Raw genomic sequence first — 14,762 nt, forward strand, 5'->3', positions numbered from 1 at the left:
TATTCTACAATGTAGAACATAGCAAAAATAAAGAAAAACCCTTGAAAGAGTATGTGTTCTAAAACATTTGACCGGTAGTGTAGTGTGTAAAAGTCGTCTGTTCTCGGTTGCAACTTGCAATGGAGTTCCAAACTGCCTCTGGAAGCAACGTCAGCATAAGAACTGTTCATCGGGAGCTTCATGAAATGGGTTTCCATGGCCGAGCAGCCGCACACAAGCCTAAGACCACCATGCGCAATGCCAAGCGTCGGCTGGAGTGGTGTAAAGCTCGCCACCATTGGACTCTGGAGCAGTGGAAACGTGTTCTCTGGAGTAATGAATCACGCTTCACCATCTGGCAGTCCGACGGACAAATCTGGGTTTGGTTGATGCCAGGAGAACGCTACCTGCCCGAATGCATAGTGCCAACTGTACAGTTTGGTGGAGGAGGAATAATAGTCTGGGGCTGTTTTTCATGGTTCGGGCGAGGCCCTTTAGTTCCATTGAAGGGAAATCGTAACGCTACAGCATACAATAACATTCTAGACGTTTCTGTGCTTCCAACTTTGTGGCAACAGTTTGGGGAATGCCCTTTCCTGTTTTAGCATGACAATACCCTCGTGCACAAAGCGAGGTCCATACAGAAATGGTTTCTCGAGACCGTTGTGGAAGGACTTGACTGGCCTGCACAGATCCCTGACCTCAACCCCATCGAACACCTTTGGGATGAATTGGAACACCTTCCCAGAAGAGTGGAGGATGTTATAGCAGCAAAGGGGGGACTTGCTTCATATTAATGCCCATGATTTGGGAATGAGATGTTCAACGAGCGGGTGCCAACATTTGTTTGGTAATGTAGTGTATGTTGAATCCCTGACTATGAAAAGCCTTCTGACATTAGACTCTTGAAGTGTTGCACCCTCTATAGCCCATAATAGTTATTCTCTGACCCTGCTGGTCATCTATGAACGTTTGAACATCTTGAAAAACGATCTGGCTTTATGGCCACATCTACTCATGATCTCTACCCGGTACAGCCAGAAAAGGACCAGCCACCCCTCGGAGCCTGGTTCCTCTCTACCCGGTACAGCCAGAAGAGGACCGGCCACCCCTCGGAGCCTGGTTCCACTCTAGCCGGTACAGCCAGAAGAGGACCGGCCACACCTCGGAGCCTGGTTCCTCTCTACCCGGTACAGCCAGAAGAGGACCGGCCACCCCTCGGAGCCTTGTTCCTCTCTACCTGGTACAGCCAGAAGAGGACCTGATTCACTACACCTACATTTATAGGGACTTGTGCAGGACATTTCAGTACCCCTGGTATGTACAGTAGCTACTGTAGATAATTTATTTGAAGAGAGCCCTTGGGAGTTTCTCTATTTTGACCACTTGGTGGATCCTGGCACAGACCTAGTCCAACACAATTAGCCTTGTGCCAAAAATGGTTTGTTGCACATTGAGCAGTCATGACATGAACTTAAGCATTGCAACTTTTGCAAGAGATATATGCCAATTATACTCTCGACCCCCCCCCCCCCCCCCCTTTCCCTCTCCGCTTTGGCAAAGCCATTTAGACTGTCATTTCTCTATCACAGAGACTGACCTAGTTTTGGTCAGCCTAAAAACAGCCGGCATTGAGAGAGAGAGACCTGAGATGGCCTCTTCTTTCGCCCGCTTCTCTCCCTCTACCTGCGCTTTTCCCTGTTGTCACTGAAGGCCTTGTCAATTGAACCCAGCACTCCAGAGCCCCTCCCTCCCTTCCCCTGGCCCACACTGCCTCTACTCTCATTAATACATGCATGGAAAAATTAATGACAACACTTCAAAATCTGCCTGGAGTAGTATTTAATTAGCATATAATGACAGGTGTACATTCATTAGGTGATTTTATTAGTCAAAATAGTGTTTGGGCTGAATTCAACGTGCTGCGGTTTTGAATGCATGGTAAAGGTATTTAAGAAATCTCAAATAAAGTGTGGTAATGTAATTAAGCATTTTATAGAGAATGTTTTATTTGGTTTATACCACTGTTAAAGAGGTTTGTTTTCAGTCGTTTGAGCACAATAAAACTGAGGAGACCTTTTCATTTCTTCTCTTCTGGCAGTCTGGCACTCTACCAAGCTTTCCTTTGACTTTGGTTCTCTCAAATGGGTCCAACTTTCTTGGCATGTCTGAAATACACACAGTCAATATAGCTGCTTTCTGAAGGACTACAAACATCTTCAATGTGACATGTTGGATTAGCTTTCCTTTATTGAGCTGCCAAGCTTCTTGCTAGATGACCTGCCTCTCTCTCTCTCTCTCTCTCTCTCGTGTGTGTGTGTGTGGAAGCATAATATACTGGGCAAAAATATCAACACAACATGTAAAGTGTTGGTCCCATGTTTCATGAGCTGAAATAAAAGATCCCAGAAATGTTCCGTAAGCACAAAAAGATTATTTCTCTCAATTTTTGTGCACACATTTGTTTACATCCCTGTTAGTGAGCATTTCTCGTTTTCCAAGATAATCCATCCACCTGACAGGTGTGGCATATCAAGAAGCTGATTAAACAGCATGATCATTACACAGGTGCACCTTGTGCCGGGGACAATAAAAGGCCACTCTAAAATGTGCAGTTTTGTCACACAACACAATGCTAAAGATGTCTCAAGTTTTGAAGGAGCGTGCAATTGGCATGCTGACTGCAGGAATGTCCACCAGAGCTGTTGCCAGATAATGTAATGTTCATTTCTCTACCATAAGCCGCCTCCAACGTCATTTTAGAGAATTTGGCAGTACGTCCAACCGGCCTCACAACCGCAGACAATGTGTAACCACGCCAGCCCAGGACCTCCACATCCGACTTCTTCACCTGCGGGATCGTCTGAGATCAGCCATCCGGACAGCTGATGAAACTGTGGGTTTGCACAATAATTTCTGCACAATCTGTCAGAAGGTCATCTGCGTGCTGGTCGTCCTCACCAGGGTCTTGACCTGACTGCAGTTCGGCGTCGTAACCGACTTCAGTGAGAAAATGCTCACCTTCGATGGCCACTGCCACGCTGGAGAAATGTGCTCTTCACGGATGAATCCCGGTTTCGACTGTACTGGGCAGATGGCAGACTATACTGTATTGCGTCGTGTGGGCGAGCGGTTTGCTGATGTCAACGTTGTGAACAGAGTGCCCCATGGTGGTGGTGGGGTTATAGTATGGGCAGGCATAAGCTACGTACAAAGAACACAATTGCATTTTATCGATGGCAATTTGAATGCAGAGACACCGTGACGAGATCCTGAGGCCCATTGTCGTGCCAATATATCCGCCACCATCAGCTCATGTTTCAGCATGATAATGCATGGCCCCATGTCACAAGGATCTGTACACAAGTCCTGGAAGCTGAAAATGTCCCAATTATTCCATGGCCTGCATACTCACCAGACATGTCACACATTGAGCTTGTTTGGGATGCTCTGGATCGACGTGTAAGACAGCGTGTTCCAGTTCCTGCCAATATGCAGCAACATCGCACAGCCATTGAAGAGGAGTGGGACAACATTCCACAGGCCACAATCAACAGCCTGATCAACTCTATGTGAAGGAGATGTGTCACTCTGCATGAGGCAAATGGTGGTCACACCAGATACTGATTGGTTTTCTGATCCACGCTCCTACCTTTTTTGTTAATGTATCTGTGACCAACAGATGCATATCTGTATTCCCAGTCATGTGAAATCCATAGATTAGGGTCTAATGAATTTATTTCAATTGACTGATTTCCATAAATGAGCTGTAACTCAGTAAAATCTTTGAAATTGTTGCATGTTGCGTTTATATTTTTGTTCAGTGTAGAATCAACTGAAGCGCCATTAACTATTCCATGCTCACCATGGCATCACAAAGAGTGGTCTAAATGTGAACTCGAACAACAAAACATCCTCCTTCACTAAACTAGAAAACAGATGAGTTATCATTAGCCAACCAATAATTAGATGTACTACTACCAAGGTCTGTGTATGTTATAATTAAACTGTTAATCTGTATTACTTACCTTTGTGCTCCCCATTTGGACGGAGATAAATAAAAAAGCCTTTCATGAACACTTGCACTTGACTCTTTTCCCCCTTACTAGCTCTGACTTTGTTGATAGCTACTTCATTGGGGAAAAGTGTACTTACTGTGACTGTGATATGTGGTTGTCCCACCTAGCTATCTTAAGATGAATGCACTAACTGCAAGTGGCTCTGGATAAGAGTGTCTGCTAAATGACTCATTTGGAGGAGAGTACGCAGTGACAGTCATTCATTTCCGATGTGCACGACTGCTGATGGATGAGCAGAGGGGACCCATGTTAACCGTCAAAGCTAACCCCTGTTAACTCTCCTAATTGAAAACTGAAATGAAAGTATTGATTTAGGTATTTTCTCCAGACAAAATGGGCCATGTTTCCGCTAAGCCAACATGATAGCTGAGAGCAGGGCTCTTCCTTTATCACACATTCAACCAAACAAAGGGTCCTGTCTCATCTCAACTCAAGAGTGAGTCCCTTACCTAAGTTGTGAGTAGTTTTTTCTAGAATAGAATAGACGCTTACCTGTGCGGTTAGTTAGCAAGTCTTTTACCCAAGTAGTAAATTATGTTTTTTATGTTAGGAAGGTGTTCTTAATGTTTTGTACACTCAGTTTAAAATAGAATATATATAAAATATATGCCATTTAGCAAATGACTTACAGTCATGCATGCACACTGAATGTGCTAAATCCTCTATTACTTATCCATTGAGTAAAGCAGGCCTTAACTCACACCGTCAAAATCAATTTGCACAGGAGCTATTTTAGAGCTGATGTCAGAAGCTTGTCTGCTAATGTATTTTGATTAGTATGAAGTCTCCCCTCCCTAATGAGTCGGTGCTTGTGTAATTCTAAGCCATCAGATATCTTATCTCTTTGAAGGAGAAACAATGACTGAGTCTTTATCTACACATCAATGGGACTTAAACTCTTTTACATTCCACATCATCTGACTGAACGCTTCCTTGGTGGGATGGGATCCAATGTTTAGGAAATGTCAATCATTTTCATTAGTGAAAATGTAGTTTTTTTGAGTATCTGTATATTTTTGACTACTTTTACTTTTACTTCACTACATTCCTAAAGAAAATAATGTACTTTTTACTCCATACATTTTCTCTGACACCCAAAAGTACTAGTTACATTTTGAATGCTTAGCAGGACAGGAAAATGGTCCAACACACACTTATCAAGAGAACATCCCTGGTCATCCCTACTGCCTTTGATCTGCCGGACTCACTAAACATAAATGCTTTGCTTGTAAATGCTGAGTGTTGGAGTGTGCCCCTGGCTATCTGTAAATAAATAAAGAAACAAGAAAATGGTGGTGTCTGGTTTGCTTAATATAAGGGATTTGAAATTATTTATACATTTACTTTTGATACTTAAGCATATGTAAAACTAAATACTTTTTGACTTTTACTCAAGTAGTATTTTACTGGGTGACTTTCACTTTTACTTGAGTCATTTTCTATTAAGGTATCTTTACTTTCACTCAAGTATGACAATTGGGTACTTTTTCCACCACTGATAATGGCTTTAGTTTGAATAAGCCCCTGTTCCTTGATTTGAAACCATGTAAAGCACTATTATTTATCACTCTTCCCTAGGCAGGTCTATTTCTCACTGAGAAGATTAAGGCTGAGACTGAAAAACAAGAGTAATATGCTAAGTCGTGTACAGATCAGATGGACACATCTGGGTGTTCTGTTGTGGAGTGCCATGAGCATTTTTGAGTGATACTATTTACCTGATATAATAATATATTATAATATACACCAAGTGTACAAAACATTATGAACACCTGCTCTTTCCATGACATAGACTAACCAGGTGAATCTAGGTGAAATCTATGATCCCTTATTGATGTCACTTGTTAAATCCACTTCAATCAGGAGGGGAGGAGACAGGTTAAAGAAGGATTTCTAAGCATTGAGACAATTGAGACATGGATTGTGTATGTGTGCCATTCAGAGGGTGAATGGGCAAGACAAAAGATTGAAGTGCCTTTGAACGGGGTATGGTAGTAGATGCCAGGCACACCGGTTTGTGTCAAGAACTGCAATGCTGCTGGGTTTTTCACGCTCAACAGTTTCCTGTGTGTATCAAGAATGGTCCACCACCCAAAGGACATCCAGCCAACTTGACACAACTGTGGGAAGCATTGGAGTCAACATGGGCCAGCATCCCTGTGGAACGCTTTGGACACCTTGTAGAATCCATGCCCCGACGAATTGAGGCTGTTCTGAGGGCAAAAGGGGGTACAACTCAATGTTAGGAAGGTGTTCTTAATGTTTTGTACACTCAGTTTAAAATAGAATATATATAAAATATATGCCATTTAGCAAATGACTTACAGTCATGCGTGCATACATTTTTACATATGGGTACTGTTGTCTCCCCCTCCATGATTGATGGTTCCTGTGTCCAGTAATATATTTCCAACCAGAAATGTGTAAAATATATACCATACCGTACCATACCAAAGTTAAAGACAGTTATTCTGAAACAGGTTACAATCTCTCAGGGTTGATAGAGTCAAGGCAACATATCTTCCCCTGATTTGAAAAAAAGGAAAATGTCTTGATGCTGAATTCTGTGAAATGTCAGGCTCAGTCTCCTACTCCTGAAGTGTGGGCTGGCTTTGGCTGCGTTTCTCCTCCAGTGCGTCCAGCATGTGACAGCGCCTCTGTATCCAGGGCTGTTGCAGGAGGCAGGGCGGAGACAAGTGGATGATAGATCCTGTCAGGTCTCTGGCCGTGCGCCGGGAGCGGGGAAATAAGGCTTTCGTCATGCCCCACGCCACAGCCTTCGAAAGGTTCCCATTCCCACCCCTCCCACAGACAGACAGTTAGACAGACAGACAGACAGATCCTCCCATGCTAACTGTTTTCACACTCTGATGGGTTACAGCAGGGACCAGGCAGGTGTGACATGAGTGTAGCGTTTACAGGGAGGGAGGGACAGACAGATAGAACATGGATCTGGTCCATCCTCCTCTTATCTCTGGGTCAGTCCTTTATTTTCAGGCTGCCTTTCATCATTTTAGCAACATATGCCTCCATCATCTATGCTCGACCAAGACAATATAAGCATATTCATTCACTGTTAAATACTGTATTTAGCATGGGTATTTGAGAACTTTCGCTGTCTACATTCTAATAATACATTGGAATCAATCTGATATACAACATGTTCTCTCTTTTCCCTCACTGCCAGAGTTCTAAGTCACCATATTGGCGTCTACAGTCTGTTAAATCCGTAGTGTCCTCCAGAGTCTTTTCACATTAGCAGCAGTCAGTACAGTGTTTGTATGCGGTTAGCCCAGGATATTTTCTTCACAGTGGAAAGAGGAAGGCATTTCCCTCTGGATCCAGCAGGGGGCACTCCTCTACAGCAGCAGGACGAAGCGAGAGGCCGGAGAAGCTGGAGCGTGTCAGGTGGGGTCCACCAGGGACACACACAACTCACAGCCGGGGAAACCACAAAACAATGTGCATGTAGCTATATTCTGCCGGTGGCGTCTGACTGCTGCTCGGAGGCAGTGTGTGTCTCTGGCTGTCAGGCCGAAGGGTGTGTGAGGCCCATTCATATGAGCTGGATGACACTGAATAGTAACGTGCTGATAAACACTTCCAGATCCCTTTGTCTCTCAGTCTAGAGTCTGTCTATCCATTTTGCCTTCCTTTGGTCTCCTCCATTCATCCCTCTATAAATGTGGTGCTGGTGACAAATAACAAATGTCTATTTCAAACAGGAAATTATTGCACCAGGATCATGCATTGCAGAAAATATGTTTTGACCGTATTCCTCTGTCAGCAAGAATGAGCGAAACGCACATTCGGCCATGATTTGGGGTGGACAGTCCATAAACACTAACGTTTGACAGAACTATCATTTTGTGAGATGTATGGACAGCTGGCAAATGGGAGCAGGCTTTGGGAGGGTGTGTCTGATTGCCAGTATATGACTGGCCCAGATCGGTGAGTGACAGCAGTGATGCTTCACACCTTCACCTTGTCAACAGACAGTAGATGGATGGTTCCTTCAGGTAGGTGAGTGGCTTGACAGTGTGGATGCAGCAGCGTCCAGATGGCTCATTACTACTGACAAAACGTTGTTTTATCCCCAATGTTCACTAAAAGGTCACAGTCTCTGCTGGTGGCTTCCCATACCCTGGGCGGGTGGGGGGGTTATTGAGTGCTATTGAGTTTATTTTTTGTATTTTATGTAACATTAATAGTAAGGGAGGTAGCATCTTACAGTTCTTCCATTAATTCCATACTCCTTTGATATTGCAACTTTTCATTTTGCATGGAAGATTCTGTAGATGTGTATTCTAGTTTGTTCTAAGTAGGCTATTCAAACATATTTCAACTTTATACAACAGGTGGGTCTAATCTTGAATGCTGATTGGTGTCCAGTGTTTGGGTCCTGTGATGATCTGTGTGTTCAGACTGCAGGATGCTGTAGGATGGCAGGGCTGGTGTATGTAGACCCCAGGGTGCATTGGCTCCCAGCACGGCCACAGCCATCCTCAGATCAGCCTGAGAGCGTTTAATGAGGCCTGGCTTGGCTATACTCAACACCAGCAGCTCCCTTGGAGCTCAGCGGTACGTTCACGCTGTAAGAATTAGGAGGGAGAGAATGTTAGGGCTCTTTTCTCCTCCTCAGTCTATGACCAATCCCGTCATCCCGTAGAAAACACTATCATTATCAATTCCCCTGGATCCAGTGGCAGGATTTCTGTGATTCTGTTCTTCAAAGCCCCTACATCTATGTGGTCATTATTTCTGCTGGAGAATGTTCTCTCTGGCTCAACACAAACAGATGAATACAAAGGGAAAAAAAACATTCAAAAACTAACACAGAGATTTCACCACAAGAAAATAATTGATGGTTTATAATACAATGAAGGTTGTGGTGGTATAGTCTTTCATAGGACATGCTGATAACTACATCATGGTTATGCTGACATGTTGAGGATGACAGGCAGACAGCCAATGGCACATATAGAACTGTGGTGTATCTGCTTTGATTGTTTAGATATGGAACGGCTTCTACAAATGTAACATTTATTCATATTGGTATTCTGTATCCCACTGCCTCTTCTATTATAACACGATCTTGGACAGGCACTGGCTGCTACACAAGGGATCTGTAGAATATCTCCTTGATTTGTTTAGTTATGGAATGGCTGGCAGGACATTTACAATTAGATAAAACAACATTTTATGTATTCCACAGTAGTTTTTTATCTTTATTTTTTATTATTGGCGCTTTGAGTGCACAAATACAGTATTGAAAAACCTATCAATGCCAACAAGATTTCACTGTTGAAATTAGCCAGAGGCCCTTTTGGTTTTGTGCACGGCATTATAGCTTTCTCTCTCTTTTCACATTCTGAAAGCGTTCCGGATGACTGCTACTTAAGAGAGGCTTTCTAGACAAAAGAAAAGAGACAGAAAATAACATGCAGTGTACAGCGAATAGCATTGGGCATTACTTACAAACAAAGAAACATTACACCAGTCACTCAGAGGCACAGTACTAATACTTATGTTATTTGGCCACTGTTTTGAGAGAAAATAACCAAAGGCATGTTCATATCAAGTGCAGCCAGTCGATGCATTTGTCAAACGTATATTGAAGATGGGTGGTGGAAAGTTGGGTGGGCTAAGGTAGATAGTTGTTGAACAGGTTTGCAAAAGGAGAGCTTCATTCTAAAATACTGTAATTTATGAAGAAATTTAATAATGCACGCAGAGAGTCAAATGAGTTTCACTCTGACAGCCAGAAGTTGTGTCAGAAAGGAGAGAGAGAGAGAGAGACAGAGAGAGGTAGCTAATTAGCATCTGCCACTCAGCAGGCAGGATTGCCGTGGAGAGGTTGATGCAGTGCCCTGCTGCATTGCTACTGCCAATTATCAATGAACACATTGGAGAGCCTTGTTAAAGAGCTGTGTTCATATAGGAGAGCACATTTACAACATTCAAATGAGTATATTCTTGGGACCATGAAAAGAAAGGCAATATCAATATATATTTTATTTTCACTTAAACTGCAGTTTAACACTGTATCTCTAGAAATTGCATATTCAAATCGACACTTTTTATGAGCTGAATGTATGACACACACACAGGCCGAGTGATGCTGTTTCTTTGGCCTGTTGTGGAACTCATGCATAACGCATTGATGTTGTGAGCCAAAATACTCAATCAGAAATGCAATGATACCTTCAGGGAGTTTTGACTGGACCTATGGGTTTGTCATGTTTACTTATTAAACTGCCAGACATTGGTAGCATACACCGATCCAGTCTGACAGGATGACTTTCCCCAGACTCACCTTGATGTATGGGCTGGTCTGGGGTCAGTTGTGCTGATTGAGGATCTGTCTGGCTAGCCTAGGTATGTGATGTGTGCTATTAGATCTGCCTACCTCCATCTCCCACCCCAGTCAGTCAGGTAGGATCCTGAGCCTCCATCTCCCACCCCAGTCAGTCAGGTAGGATCCTGAGCCTCCACCTCCCACCCCAGTCAGTCAGGTAGGATCCTGAGCCTCCACCTCCCACCCCAGTCAGTCAGGTAGGATCCTGAGCCTCCACCTCCCACCCCAGTCAGTCAGGTACGATCCTGAGCCTCCACCTCCCAACCCAGTCAGTCAGGTAGGATCCTGAGCCTCCACCTCCCACCCCAGTCAGTCAGGTAGGATCCTGAGCCTCCACCTCCCACCCCAGTCAGTCAGGTACGATCCTGAGCCTCCACCTCCCACCCCAGTCAGTCAGGTAGGATCCTGAGCCTCCACCTCCCAACCCAGTCAGTCAGGTAGGATCCTGAGCCTCCACCTCCCACCCCAGTCAGTCAGGTAGGATCCTGAGCCTCCACCTCCCACCCCAGTCAGTCAGGTAGGATCCTGAGCCTCCACTTCACCCTGTGAGATTGCGGTAGGAACAAGCTGACAGAAGAGGGACGTTAGAGAGATAATTAACTCTGAAATTACAGTGGTATAATTAGGAGATGATCCCCCTCAGACCATATCAGCTTAGCCCATAATGACTCTTATTCATTTTAGGGAGATGAAAAGGGACACGGAGACAATTGCAGGGCCTCCTCTCGCTCTGATGAGGTATTTTCCAATCACTTCTCACAGCTTCTGACAAGTGATTTAACCACAGGCAATTTCAACAAACGGCTGCTATGATGTGCGTCTCTCGCAATGAATTATGTCCATGGGTGGACAAAGCGATTGGGAAAATTGTTGATGAAAAATCGAAATGTTTTATTTGAGGGTGATGAATCCATCTATTTTAAAACATAATTTTGACAAGTGTGTATAAAGATATTCTACATCGTGTGCACAGTGTATGCACTGTCAAATCTACATACACACTGTATTGGGTACTGTAAGGTCTATAGTGGTAAGACAGTACACTGTATTGGGTACTGTAAGGTCTATAGTGGTAAGGCAGTACACTGTATTGGGTACTGTAAGGTCCATAGTGGTAAGGCAGTACACTGTACTGGGTACTGTAAGGTCCATAGTGGTAAGGCAGTGCACTGTACTGGGTACTGTAAGGTCCATAGTGGTAAGGCAGTACACTGTACTGGGTACTGTAAGGTCCATAGTGGTAAGGCAGTGCACTGTACTGGGTACTGTAAGGTCCATAGTGGTAAGGCAGTACACTGTACTGGGTACTGTAAGGTCCATAGTGGTAAGGCAGTACACTGTACTGGGTACTGTAAGGTCCATAGTGGTAAGGCAGTACACTGTACTGGGTACTGTAAGGTCCATAGTGGTAAGGCAGTATCCTGTACTGGGTACTGTAAGGTCCATAGTGGTAAGGCAGTGCAGGTTGGCGCTTCAGGTAAGGATTTGGGAATGGTGCTCTCCCTCTCTCCCAGCTGCCGGTGTAACTCTGTGTTTCTCTGCAGCCAGTTTATGGGTCAACAATGCAAATGCAGGGGGCCTGGGAGGGTCTGGGAGGTACTGGGAGGTACTGGGAGGCACTGGGAGGTACTGGAAGGCACTGGGAGGCACCCAGCGCATTACGCAGAGCAGTGCTGGCATCTACCCCAGACTACCTCCCGAGTGGCGCAGTGGTCTAAGGCACTGCATCGCAGTGCTAGCTGTGCCACTAGAGATCCTGGTTCGAATCCAGGCTCTGTCGTAGCCGGCCGCGACCGGGAGACCCATGGTGCGGCGCACAATTGGCCCAGTGTCGTCTAGGGTAGGGGAGGGAATGGCCGGCAGGGATGTAGCTCAGTTGGTAGAGCATGGCGTTTGCAACGCCAGGGTTGTGGGTTCGATTCCCACGGGGGGTATGAAAAAAAAATATATAATAATAATAATAATAATAATAATAATAATAATAATAATAATAATGTATGCACTCACTAGCTGTAAGTTGCTCTGGATAAGAGCGTCTACTAAAATGTACATGTAAATGTACCCAAAGCAAAGACCCAACCAGTGAGAGAGACTCTGAAAGGCCCTTTCCTACCACAGCTTTCTCTATTGTCGTCACAAATGACCAACTACACCCCAAACTGAATGACAAACCGCAAATACAGATTAGTAACAGATTATCATGCTCTATATAATGTTTAGTATTATTTAGCATTTCCCTAAGGCTGTTTGTCTTCTTTTCTGGGTATAACCCAGTAGTGGTGAATTGGCTGAGTAGTTGAATAAGCATTTAGTCATGATAAAGGAGATGTCTGCTGCTCTGAAAGGCAACATACCCCATGTGAGGCCCGGTGTGCTGTGTACCTGAGCACCCTGCCATAACGACCAACACAATTCATTATCCTGTCCTCTGCTTTACCACTGGCCATACAGAACAGGCAATAAAGCAGACATTACTTGTTTCCATTTGGGCCATATGGGTTCCAGATGATTCCTCCTGATACTAGCTGGCTAACAGTAGACCAAGTTGTTCTAATCGCACGCCATCCAGAAAGCCATTTGGGTCCCAGAGTGTGTCTGACCGAGACCTAGGCCCCTTTACTATTCTGGCAAATGTATATAAACTCAGGGGCATATGCCATAAATCAGAATAGACTCCCAGGCTCTACATGTGAGGTGGAGAGATGTATCGTAATAAGGCTTTGTATTACCTTTGGCACCACATGGTAGCCAGGCAAATCATGATACAGTCATGTAGGCTAACGTGTCTCTTTTGCTGTGGCCTACACTCCTGCTCCATATTACAGGACCCATGCAGTGTTCTGTTGATGGAAGCAGACAGTCGTTCTAGACATACTGCTGATGTTTCTAATGTTTCCCTCACTACAGAGCTGTTTCCTCCACTGGTGTACTGCCGTGCCGCCTGTCTGCTCCCCACATGGCCTATGCAGCTATAGCGCCTCCAAAGAATTTATAACAGACCTCTTTTCATTGTTATGATTACACCTGAGATTGATTGGCTCAATAAAAATATGAAAAGCTATCATGTGTCTCAAACATATATCCCCATTACTATGAACCTCCATAATTTCTAACATCTCTGTCTGCTGTGAGAATGTAGAGCCCAATAGGTCACAGTGCTGTCAACAACACACATTTACACAGTCAATATGGGTCATAGATATTCTAAACACAACTCCTGAACTTGCCCTAGTCTATGATCAGTCAATAGTAATATGACCTTTGCATCTGGAAACAACTGTTGTAAATAATGCTAATGCCTGGTAATGCACAATTATCACACACTGCTTAAACATGCATATGTGTCATCATTTCTAAAGATTATAACATTATAATCTATAATAAAATATTGTTTGTTATGATTTCCTCATTGGCCTATTTACCATTGATTTTTTTAAATATTTTTTTTACATCTATAGTTATTTTTGACAGCTGACTTTGACACTTAAAATGGGTGAGGCAAATAGAATTTTAGCTAACCTCAATTTGGAGTACCCGGCTAGGTGTCGCCGCTTCTGACTGTCTCAAGCCCCGCCTTTTGTTCACTGTGAGCGGTAGAGACCGGAGGTAGGCAGGAGGCAGTGGCGTTGTCCTTGCTGTGTGTGTCAGTTCGCCAGAGAGAGCACCGTACAGCACAGCTAGTTACATTTAGCAGATCCACAGAATTGATATATGTAGACTGACGCATAGGCTACGTTGAGCAGGCACCGGTTCCTTCCTGAATCAGACAACGGGGACCAACCATGGACCTATTCGAGTTTGACTTCTTTAGGGACTGGGAACTGGAGCAACAGTGGTACGTACAAGTGTTTCTTTTTATTTACATTATGTAGCTATTAACGTCTTTGTCAGAGGCTTTTTTCTGAGCAACCTAGCTGCGCTGCCACATCGATGCGCTCTGTATTTTGGCGTCGGGCTCCAGGAATGCTCGCATTCCTTCTCGGAACACATTAAAGTGAGAGATGAGTGTGAGGAATTATTTTAGAGCCCTGCGTGTCTGCGCTTTGCCTCTATTGTCAGATTGTGCGTTGTAGGACTAAGTAGCGCTAGGAAGTGTTCGGTGCGCGCACACTCGCAGGGACATAGTGCCACCTCTTGAATGGGGGAAGTTCACCGATGCTGGTTTTGCTCTCTGTAAATGTCAGCTTGAATTCGGGATCATTCGATGCGTAATTGTATAGTTTACACCCTAAACATGCGTTTCATAGGGGTTTTATTTAGGTCGCCAATGTAGTTACTGTGGTGAATTGCATGACAACTGAATCAATTGTCCTTGTCTGTCTTATTGTTTTAAATATCCCAGCTAT

The sequence above is a fragment of the Coregonus lavaretus genome, assembly GCF_964263955.1.
Source record: "Coregonus lavaretus genome assembly, chromosome: 29".
In the NCBI taxonomy this organism is placed as follows: domain Eukaryota; kingdom Metazoa; phylum Chordata; class Actinopteri; order Salmoniformes; family Salmonidae; genus Coregonus; species Coregonus lavaretus.